This window comes from Camelus ferus, chromosome 13 (assembly GCF_009834535.1).
Source record: "Camelus ferus isolate YT-003-E chromosome 13, BCGSAC_Cfer_1.0, whole genome shotgun sequence".
NCBI classification, from domain to species: Eukaryota; Metazoa; Chordata; class Mammalia; order Artiodactyla; family Camelidae; genus Camelus; species Camelus ferus.
This window is the reverse complement of record NC_045708.1, coordinates 21291294-21302895: the sequence shown is the minus strand read 5'-3', so window position 1 is coordinate 21302895 and position 11602 is coordinate 21291294. Positions and strand designations below refer to the sequence as shown.

Genomic DNA, 11602 nt, shown 5'->3' with positions numbered 1-11602 from the left:
TATTGTTGCATCAACTGAAAAAAAAAAGCACAACCTAAAAGTTGAGAATTATATGTTATTTGGGCCATTCTTGAGAACTGTAGCCCGGGAACCAGCCTCTCAGAGAGCTCTGAGAAACTGTTCCAAAGAGGTGAGGGAGGAAAAAAAACCCCAAAAAGCAACCACTGGTTGAACATCAAAAGATTACTGCTAATCACAAAACCCAGACATCTCAAGCTGACGATTTTAGTGCTTTGCTGTGGATGGGAAGATGAAAGACTCTAGGCTCACTGAAATGATTCCTTTGATATGCACCTTAACTATCTAGGGCCAGAATCCTGTTTTTCTCCATCCTGAATCCCCTCAGGGTGCACTTTTGGGGGTGGAAGCGGCTGCAGTGGCGGATGTCTTGCCGGCTGCAATGTCCTTTGTTGACTGAAATGGCAGGCAGTTGTTAACGTTGTTAGTAGGGAGGATGGAAGAAGCAGCCGGACACCAGGAGGCAGGAGCCCTGAGCTGGAGCCCTGGTCACCACTGGACCCTTTATGAGGCAGAACACTCTGAGACGGCTCCCAACACCCTCTCCCAGGAATGTTTACATTTTAAAAGATCTCAGTGCTGACTTTCAGGATGGAATTTCAGGCACCACAACAAAGGGAGTGAGAGTCGTTTTGGAGAGTAAGGATCTTCATTCTCCTTAAATTCCTTGTGATGGGCAGGGCGGAGCATCTGGGCGCAGGCATTTCAGATCCCATCACGGGGTCTCTTACATCTTAGTGTCAGTGATTTCCTTTTGTTTCCAAGAGGCTCCAGGCGGCAGGTGCAGCACTGGAACTGGAGGCCTGCGCTCTGGGCTGGGCTCGGCTCTTCCACCAGCTCCTACCGAACACAAGTTCATGTGCCAGACGTACAGTGAGGCCAAACAAACCAAACGTGGGGAGTTTGGAGCAGAGAGAGTAAAAGAGAGTTAATAAAATGGCTGCACTTAGGCTAACAGATCGCTTGTTCTTACGCTTGCCCTTAAAATGGCCAGCAAGCCAGACTGACCGCTTCCTACTCACAGCTCCAGGCTGATTGTTAAAACTAAAGCTATTATTACTGTTCCTACTTTATTCCAGTAATCGAAAGTAATAATCATGCTTGGTCTCTGAGTGGTTCTCCAGGGAAAAGGTCATGGGACTATTACAATATAGGCTGAATTACCAAGAAGACCACGCCTTGGGCACTTAGAAAAGAGATGAAAAGAGTGACACCCACTAGCCTCTAAAGAACTGGTCACCTGGAGACACCATGAGGCCACTCTGAGTCTTAGGAGAAGAAAATGATTCTGTTGATTGTTATCAGTGCTTCATTGTTTGAGCTATGGCTGTGTAACCACCCTGTCCCATCCCCAAGGTGGGGCCACAGTTTTGAAGGCACCAGCCCGCTGTGAGTCCCCTTTGCCTGGCAAAACAATAAAGCTGCTTCTTCTCTTCTAAGCTCCAAGACCTTGTGTCTGAGTTATTTGGCTCATCAGGGACAGGGGCTGATCTTTTGGCAATTCATTCAGCCTCTCTCAGCCTCAGTTTCCCCGTCCATAAAGTGGGAGGTGCACTCCAGCTACAGTGACAAGTGATGAAAATTCCGCTAGATGACAAATGATGTGACAGGCACTGCGAAACACGAGTGACTATCTTGGTCTGGCTTCCCCAGAAGATGATTTTGGGATTAAAAACTTGAGTGCAGTTTCTTTATTTCGGAGATGACACCAGGTCGGAGAGTGAGGAGGGGAGAGAGGGAAGGAAGGAAGGTCAGTGTAATATGCATTAAAGAGCAGGTTAGTATTGTGGGCACACAACATGGTGACAGTGACCCTCGGCTTGGTAAAGAATTACCAGAGACCGAGAAAAGTTTAGGAAAGTTTAATAGGGACGCTGCTATAGGCAGCAGCAGGTCACATAGGAAGAGCACAGGATGGGTGTGCAGGGTCTCTTACTAGGGGGAGGGAGCTGCGCACACAAGGAGTAGAGGCTGCCTGATCAGTTCATGCACAGGTACCTGATTGCTAAGATCTGTCAGGGATGGCTCTGAACAATAGGTTTTACACTTTGACAAGGGCAGGATGTGAGACCTGTCCCCTAGGGTATTGTGAGACGGGCTGTCTCCTGGGGTGATGAGTTTTTTTAGGGTAAACACACAACAAGAGATGTTTTTATTCTGCAGAAATGCAAGTATGCAGATGGTCCTGTGGTAGGGAGTGGGGGTTAAGGTGTCAGTAGGCTCCAGGCACACAGAGAACCCAAGGGTGGGGGTTTTATGACTCCAGAGTGTGCCAGCCAGCTCCACACTTAGCACTGTGGATAACTGGAGATAAAACCAGCCTGCGTGCCTGTGAGAGACACTTTGTAGAACACATCTTGGAATTGTCCCACTGATGGTCAGGTTAGCTTAGAGTTTTACCCCTGATTTCTGTCTTTGCTCATTAGTTGAGGTGATACCTAGCAGGTCTGAACTTAATAATATCTTTAAGTTCTTCTGCAGGAACTAAGGCACTCCAATTCCTGTCTCTTGTTTATGGCTGAGTAGAATCTTTGGAGACAGTTTTCTGGGGCACTCTGGGTCCACCAGATTGCTGGCATTCTAATTAAAAGCAACTTTCCTTTTGTTACCAAGGCTATTGCCCCCAGGATCATACCCCTGCCTCTGCCTTGAATAGAAACCAATTTTATCTAAGTCTTAGGAGGCAGATGCAAAGAGAAGAAACAAGAAGTCCGTACAAGGACTGAAGACAAGGTGATTGTCTCCATCACACCCAGAAGGAAGACGTGATGGTGGAAGCCTCCCATAAAAGTCCACATGGCCTGAGTCGTGGCTGGAGCTGTCTCAACTGGTCGTCTTGGCTGACGACTCCCTGCTAGAGCACCTTTCTTTTTTTCTCTCTTCTAAGCAATAAAAACAAAACAGCCATTCACTGTGTTCCTCTGTCTCTGCCTTGAATTCTTTCACAGAGGGAGGCAAGAACCCACTCTTCCGCGGGCCCCCTAATTTAGGGGTCTATCAGATAATTGAGAGATGCCCTGGAGCCTCTGACTCCTGAGGCAGTGTCCTGCCCTGGCCGTGGACGGAGCCAGTTCTGCAGACATAGGGAGCCCTTAAAAAGACAGACACATGGATGTGAGGCAGGGAGCTGTTAGCAGGAATGGGAACTGACTACCAAAGCTGACGGTGACCTCTGGGGTGAGCCGTGGGGATATGAGTGGAGAACTGACAGTGTCTGCTGCAATGAACTTGACCTTCGAATTTAATTCCTGTAAAACATCTCAGATGCCCTAGACCTTGGACCTTGTGTGTACTGTAAGACCCCAAAATTCAAGTGCTACTTTGACATCCTTGAGCCATACAGGGCCCTATGGGTTCCCCTTCTGTCCTCAGATCTGCCCCCTAACCCAGCAGGAAAGGCCCCTCACCCATTTAATTCTGCTATGGGCCAGACTAGCTACACTCCACTTGGTCCTCAGCCTAATGGGCTTCAGTTCCCTGCCAACACAGAATTATTCAAATAAACCAATTACATCCTCCCACAGCAACAAGGGGCTGCGGGGGTGATCACCTCTTCCCCTTATTACTGCAACGCTTTCTTCCCACAACCTCTGCCGGTTCACTCTGCTCTCAAGTGCAACCCCTGTGTGGCCCTGCATGGCAGGCGGCATCCTCCTCCTCGACCTCTGAGCATATGAGACAAATTCCGGCTGACTCTCTGTCCAGTGTCCGGTGTCGTGTATTCAGCCGTCTCATTCTGCTGGACCTCCTTCACGTCTCCCCCCGCTATGCTGGGAGACCCAGGTGAAAACACACCTTATAGGTGTCCACAGAGTTACCTGTCAGCCGTACCCCATGGGGACACCTGCCCTCTTCCGTCTTCCTTTTGCTCTTTGCTCAATGTTCCTGGGGTGTTCAGAGGGGTCTCACAGTACCCAGCCATCCCAAATCTTCTTTCCATCACCAGGTATAAAACTACCCCTGCTGGGCACATCAGAGACTCTGAGCAATACTGGAGAGGCCAGAGTGGGGCTGGGGAAGTGGGTCACACCCCTTTTAGGGTGGGGTCTGCAAACAAGGATCAGCTTGTCAGTTCACCTGCTTCTGAGGGAGGTTTTTATCTTCCGGTGGAGGTGTGTGCATGTACCAGCACTTCGCAAACTGTAAAGTTCTGGGCCAGCACAGACTACTCTGGCTTCTGCCAAGGAAGGCCTCCATAGCCTTCACCATCCCCTGCGGCTCCCATGACCACTCCCCAGGGCGGGACCCATACTGAATCTATCTGGTGCTTCTGCTGCCCAGCTGGTCCCATGGGACTGGGAGGCACCGGCTGGCACTGCAGGGTGGCCCCGCCCTGACCTGTCCCAACACAAGGAGAGGAAACTTAGCAACTGGTTCCCCCAGGCCAGTGGGACATTTCCTTTAAAGGTACCGGTTGTGGGGCTGTGAGCCCATCAGGAAGGCTCGGGGCGTCCTGTAGCCCTGGGAGACCTCGACCCACGCCCTGCCCTCGGGTCTGAGCGGAGGCTGTGGTTCACAGGCAACAGGTGATCTCCATGTAGGCGCCAAGGGAGGCAGGATGGCATAATGCATAGGATGTGTGTGCTGGGATCAGACTGGATTTGAGCTACAGCTCTGGCCCTCGGTCATTGATTCAACCATCTGTAAGTCTCTTTTCTTTGTCTCCATCTAGTAATCTTAATATGAAAAGTCTACTAGTGATAAAATAAGAACTGGTTCAGGAATTGGACTCTCTCAGGTCAAATCCCAGCTCTGTTACTGACGGTGGAGACCTGAGCACACCTTAGCTTCCCTGCAGTCTTACGGAGCTGCCGGTAGCTCCTGGAAGGCGCAAGCTCTTTCTCACCCCTGTCCTATGCGTGTGTGATTTCCACCACCTGGGGCAGCATCGGGGGTGGGGGCCCCTTCCCCTGGCTCATGATCACTGATCCTTCAGGCCTCAGCTTGGACACCATCTCCAATGGGAAGTCCATCCTGATCCTCTCCAAGGCCTGGCCAGTTCCTCTGTGCTCCAAAAACAAACACCCAGGCCTCCATCTGTCAAAGCACCAGCAGCAGCAATGACCATCAGAAAGGTAATAAGCCCCTTCTGTGCACCAGGCCCTGTTCTAGAAACTGGGGCTTTGGCGTTGAACAAAAATGAACAGGAATCCTTGCCTTCCATTCTCCTCTGTCGTTTACTTCTCCCCTGTATGACCCCTCTGTCCCCCGGTGTGTGCTCCTGGGGGTGAGGGTGCTGCCTTCTTCCCTGTGATACAGCAGCGTGCCTGGGGCATCGAAGGCGCTTGCTTGGGGATGAGTGCCATCCGCAGCTCTCTAGGTTTCTGAGTCATTGGCCTGACTTGGTCCCAGGAACTTTGTGCTTCTCGAACATTTGTGCTATAAACATCGCTAGAGACACTAGAGGAGGCCTGGGGGAAATTGATGCTCAGAGAGGGAGGTGACTTTCCCAGGACCATCTAGCTAGTGAGTGGCTCAGCTGAAGCTGAGGTTCAGGATTCTAAGTCTCCTTCCAGCTTCTTCTCACACCCACTCCTGGGACCGTCATTTCAAGCTGTTGACTTTTGGGGTCACTCTTCTTCCCAAGGCTTTTGATGGCAATAGCTAACTGAACACATCCTTGATGGTGACGTAATTTTGAATCACCTCACCATCCTGTGGTCCTCTTTTCGGCTGTCTCCAAGTCCATTATAAAAACATAAGATATTAATATGTACAATTCTAGTAAATAATATTTTTAAGCTCTTACTGTGTAAGTCACTCTTCTGTGAACAGTGCCAGTGTTTTCACAACACACCAATGAAGCAAGCCTGTTAACCACCCCATTTGACAGATGAGAAAACTGAGGCACAGAAATGTTAAGCCATTTGGTCCTGGTTACACTGCCAGGAAGTGGCAGAGCTGTGTTGTGCATGCAGGCTGTCCACAGCCCGCTACCAACCCCTGTGTTACACCGTCTCTCCCTATCCTTAGCGCCTTCCTGTTTATCATGTGCTTTTTTACACTCATTTTTCTTTGTTATTTTACACCTTATTTTCCCACTAGACTATGAAGCTCCCAAGGGCAAGGTCTGTCTCATTCATTTTGTGCCCCAGTGTCCAGCACAGGGCCTGGTACAAAGCAAGTGCCTGGTGCTGAAATCGAGAGGCTAGTTGACCCATCGCCACCCCAGGCCCATCCCTGGCCCGCTCAGCATCATCAGGGCAACTGATGTCGGTGGGGGAGGCTCTGCTTACTGTGGTCACCCAGGGACCTCAGGTGACAGAGGGGCCACCACCTCACATGTGTGCCAGAGGAAAATGTGAGCTCTGGAAGGTCTCACATAAGCAACTAAATGCTGGATCTAGAAACTTGTAATGTTCTTGCTCACAATTCACTGGCCAGCACTGGTCACATCATCCAGCCAAAGAGTGCCAGGATGCAGTCCTACCACGTGCCTGGCAGGGGGTCAGATTGGATATATTTAGAGATGGCCCGGGGGCACAGAGCAGGACAGGAAGGAAGACAACTCTCCCCAGCCTCCCCTCCCTGGGCCCTCCCCGGGCCCTCCCCCTGGTCTGGTCCGCTTTCACCGCTCACTATTACAGTGAAGGAATGAGTTTATTTCCACCCCACCCTCTATTATCCCAGTAGGCTGGGAAGATACCATTATCCTAAGAGATGGAGGCTCAGAGCAACTGAATAACTTGCAAAGAGCTTGGAAATACCTGGATTTAAACACGGATCTGTCTCACTTTAAAGCTGGTCCTCCTCTCCCTGAACTGTGCTGCCCCTCAAAACTATCAGAAAACCCACGAGAACGGTGGGGAAGTAGGAGTGAGGTGCTGGGGGGTGGGGGAGTCAGTGTCACAGACCAGTGTCAGCAGGAGAACTGGCAGGGGGTCTCGAGAGGAGCCACTTCCTGACAGGTGTACAGATGCTGAGAGTCCAGAGGGAGGAAGAGGCTAGCAGGTTGTCAGGCAGAGATGAGAAGGGCCTGGGCGTGGAGGAGCCCTGGGAAGATGGCGTGGCCGGGTGGCTGCCAGAGGAAGAGCAGAGGAAGAGGAGGAGGACGTGCTGTGGGAGAGAGAGGGAACTGAGCTGGATGAGGAGGTGGGCTGATGCTCTGGGGGTCAGGGCAGGCTGCTCAGAGGGAAAGGAACATAGGAGCCCCCGGGGGGCTTGTAAAACTACGGCTTCTCATCCCTCAGGTCTGAGGTGAGACCTAAATCTGCATTTCTAACGAGTTCCCAGGTGATGCCCACACTGCCGGTCCAAGGACCATACTTCGAGTAGCAAGAAGAAAGAGTAGCGGGAGGCATCAGACCGATCCAGGCTTGAAACCCAGACCTGCCACCTCATCACCCACTTGGTAATTCACTGAGGCTCCCTGGACCTCAGTCCCCTCATCCCTGAAATGGAAATTGCGCCCTGCGAGGTGGTTTTGAGGACTGAGTGAGATGAGGTCTGGGAGGCACACGGTGCATGTGGGGCGTGCAGTGAGTGTCCAGGAGTAAATGATGCTTAATGAGGACAATAATGGTCACCAGACAGCGTTTCCTTTGTGCCAGGCCCGTGCCCATCACCTCGCATGAATTAAATAATCAAATCTCTGAGCAATCCTCTGATGAGGTTTCATTGTTGTGCCCATTTTACAGACAAGGAAAATGGAGCCAGAGAGACTGACCCCAGAGGTCACTCAGCCGGTCAGTAGCTGGGCGAGTAAGTATTGATTTTCCTTAGGGGCTGCTGTCAAATCTTGAGCCTGCCTTCAAATAGCTCCATTTCCCCAGAGAGGGAACCACTTCATTACAAAAGAAGCACCACTTCATTATGAAAGGTCCCTCTTCACAAGGACAAAACAAGGAGCCCAATTAGAGTCACTGGGTTTCAGCGTCACTCTGGAAATCGATGTGCTGTGATTGCGAATCCAGCGTCTGTCAGCAGCTGCCTAATTTTAGCTGGTTCTTTGCAGGCTTCTCACCAGGCTCATCCCCCGCTGTGGACCAGCAGAGCGGTTCCCCGAGCATCATTGATCTTTTGACTAAAGTGTTCTAATGAAATACAAATCTGCTGTTACTCGGAGAGCCGTCCACCATGGAGGCACAGGAAAAACGCTACCAGGAGAACAATAACCATCATTTCATTGTAAAACTGCCCTCTTGCACTGTGGCCCCCACCCTCCTTGATAGCGAGCTCACAGCTCGGTTCTGGAAAATCAATGCCTTTTACTGTTTCAGCTGTGTCACCGAGCAATGGGGGGCATGGCCATCAATAGGGTGTTAAAGATATTTCCACTTCTGTGCAAACTCCCTGTAGTGAGGGCCCTTGGCTTCTTGCAGTGAGTTAGCATCTATCAGGAGGCGGGTTATTGGGAGGGTGATTCAGGGCTTTTGTCCTGGGGTACTCAGCCCGAAGTAATCCACTAAGAAGGTGGCAGGGGAAGGCCCGGGGCCCCAGAAGTGAAAACACTGTCCTTAACAGCAGCATTTTTACTGCGCCCACCATGGGAGCTGAGTTTGCAGCGAGTGGTGGGCTGACTTCCATCCAAAGCCCCAACCAGGTGATACGGGCGGTGTCCCTGTTGGATCTACTCTGTCCCAGCGGGTCCTTGGTTCTGAAAGGGGCACCGCCCTGTCCCTCAGGATGGTATAATCCAGTTGGATGTCTCCAGTTGCCCCTGAAGGAGGGTGGTGAGATTCTAATCAGCAGTGGCAGTTTCTAGGCTCTGGGGCCCCCTGCTGCCCAGAACTTTCCATCCCGGCGGCTGGAGCTCTGTGTGCAGGAGACTGGTCTTCCTCAGCCTGCATCTTGTGTGCCAAGAATCTATACTGCCAGAAGGGGCCTTAAATGTAATTTACTCAAAGGTTTTATATATATTTTTATATTACCATTAAGGCTCACCTCCCTTTTTCTCAAATAGGACCTGACATGGAGCCCTCAGAGCTCAAACTCATAGCAGCAGAGCTTCCGGGTTGAAGTGGGGAGGGGCCGACTTGGCCCTGCCCCCCCCCCCCCCCCCCCCCCGCTCTGGCTCCTTAGTCATCTCAAGGCCAAGGCCAGCAGGTCAGTGAGCACCTCTGACCTCTGGAGTACATTTTACACTCTTTACCCTGGAGTTTAAAGTCTGCTCTTTGCCCCTCCCTCTCCATCGCTTGCCCATACTTGGTGCTCCGGCCTCAGGAGCCCCCTCCGACTTCCTTCTGGAGATTACATGCCTGTCACGCCTCTGTGCTTTGTTGCTGCTGGTCCCCTTGCCCAGACTGCCCCCTCCCTCCAAGCTTTTCCTCCTGGCAAATGCATAGCGTAACATCCCACAGAGGCTCTTGTTCTGAAGTTGCCACCTGCTGCTAAGGCTGAGTTGAGAAAACACAAACTCACTCAGGATCTTTTGCAATCAGACACTCATGCAGAAGTATGTTGGGGAAAATCTGTATACACTGCTTATACTGCTGGTGAAAAATTATTTATTTCTGAACATATATAGTTGGAGGCACATCAATTAAATGACATGTGATGGGATACTCTGAACCTGCTGGTCTTTCAAGGCCCAAATCAAATGCCTCCCTCTCCACGGCCTCCCTTGGTCTTTCTCCCCTGGGCCCCCAAATGAATGACTCCCTCCCCTCCCCTTGGTTCTCACTCCTCTCCTCTTTCATACACTTCCTGACAGCTGCACCATGCGTCTACACTGCGTGACAAGGTACTAAAGGAGCAGCGGGATTTTATTCAGTTCAGACGTTCACTGCCTAATATGAGCCTAGCCCAGGGCCTCCAGGAATTCCTGTAGAGGGAACGAGGGGAAGAGGGTGGGAGTTCCGGGGAAGTTCACTGCTTATCACCATTAATGGGATGGATGTGACAATGTGCGCTGGCTGTTGAGGGAACTGGTCCAAGGTTAAAGTAACCTCGCATTTCTGAGATAAACCCTATCTTTTTATGTATTTCCGAATTTGATTTGCTAATGTGTTTCAAAGGATTTCTGCATCTACATTTACAAGAATATTAGCCTATAGTTGACTTTCCTTGACATGTCTTCGGTTTTGTTATCAAGGTAAAACTGTTTCCAAGGAATGAGTTGTGGAGTGTTCCCTCCTTTATCTTCCAGAAGAACCTGTGTAAGATTGCTATCATTTCTTATCTAAAAGAGAAAAAGTAGGTAGAATAGACCAGCGAATCCATCTGGGCCTGGAGTTTTCTTTGTGTGAAATTTTTAATAAGAAATTTAATTCCTTCAATAGATACAAGATGATTAAGATTTTCTTTTTTGTGTTAATTTTGGTAGTTTGTGTCTTTAAAGGAATTGGACTATTTTGTCTAAACTGTCAAATTTAATGGCATATTATTATTAATAATATTCAGTTACTATTCTTTCAGTTTTGATAAGATCTATAGTGATGTCCCTTATTTCATTTTTGGTACTTGTGATTTGAGACTTCGCTCCTGTTTTCTTATCAGTGTATCTAATGGTTTGTCAATTTTACTAGCCCTCTTCAAGAACCAGGTTTTGATTTTATTAATTTTTCTCTATTATTATGTGTTATCAGAACATGATTTCCACTCTTTATTTTTTTCTGTTCTTCGCTTTATTTTGGATTTAATTTACTGTTTTTTCTTTTAGCTTTGTTTGTAATCTTATTCCTTTTTTCCTATCTTAGCAGTGAAAGGTGTAAATTTCCCTCTATGTGTTGTTTTATGACTTAAAAATATACAAATTTGGTTATGTATTTTCATTGTCGTTCAACTCAAAATATTTAAAAAATTTAACTTGTGATCTCTTCAATAAACCCATGTATTATTTAGATGTAAATTGCTTTGTTTCTGAATACAGATATCTGTTACTGATTTTTTGTTTAATTATGTTTTGGTCAAAATTAGGGTTAACATTTCCTGTAGTGCATGTCTGGTAGTGAAAAATTCTTTAGCTTTTGTTTGCCTGGGAAAGTTTTAATCTTGCCTTCGTGTTTGAAGAAAATTTTCTCTGGATATAGAATTATACATTGACATTTGCTTTTCTTTTGGTCTTGCAAATGTGTCATTCCAAGTTTGTTTGCTTATTCCTGCATTATTTCTGACAAAGTCTGTCGTTATTCTTAGTTCCCTGTATATAATGTATCTTATTGCTATCTGCCTAACATTTTTCTTTATCACTGATTTTTCATCAATGTATTTATAATGTGTTTTAGTGCAGTTTTCTTTGCATTTATCTTGTTTAGGGTTTGTTAAAACCCTTGCATCTATGCATTTTTATAATTTTATAATTTTCATAAAGTTTTGAATAAATTCAGCCATTCAAAAACTGTTTCTCTGCACTTCTGTCCTGTTTTTGGAACTCCAGTTTCACATGCAGCAGACTTCTTGATATTGTCCTATGGAATATTGATGCTCTGAGCCTTCTTCTAAATCTTCTTCTCTGAATGCTTCAGTTTGGATAGTTTTCATTGCTATGTCTTCATGTATACTCAACCTTTCTTCTACAGTGTCTGTCCTGCTGCAACTCCTACCTAGTGAATTTTTCATTTTGCCTCTTTTTGACTCCATTTATGTATTTATTTATGTATTTATGTATGTATGTATGTATGTATGTATGTATTTATGTATTTAT

The 11602-nt window shown here is 48.1% G+C and overlaps 1 long non-coding RNA gene across 1 annotated transcript; it reads left to right on the top strand.

Annotated features, from left to right (window-relative positions):
• The first annotated feature begins 4424 nt into the window (after positions 1-4424).
• On the top strand, positions 4425-11185 carry LOC116668166. Its single transcript, XR_004325234.1, has 4 exons — positions 4425-4661; positions 7252-7369; positions 7656-7719; positions 7973-11185. It is a non-coding gene; the product is annotated as an uncharacterized LOC116668166 (long non-coding RNA).
• The last annotated feature ends 417 nt before the right edge of the window (positions 11186-11602 follow it).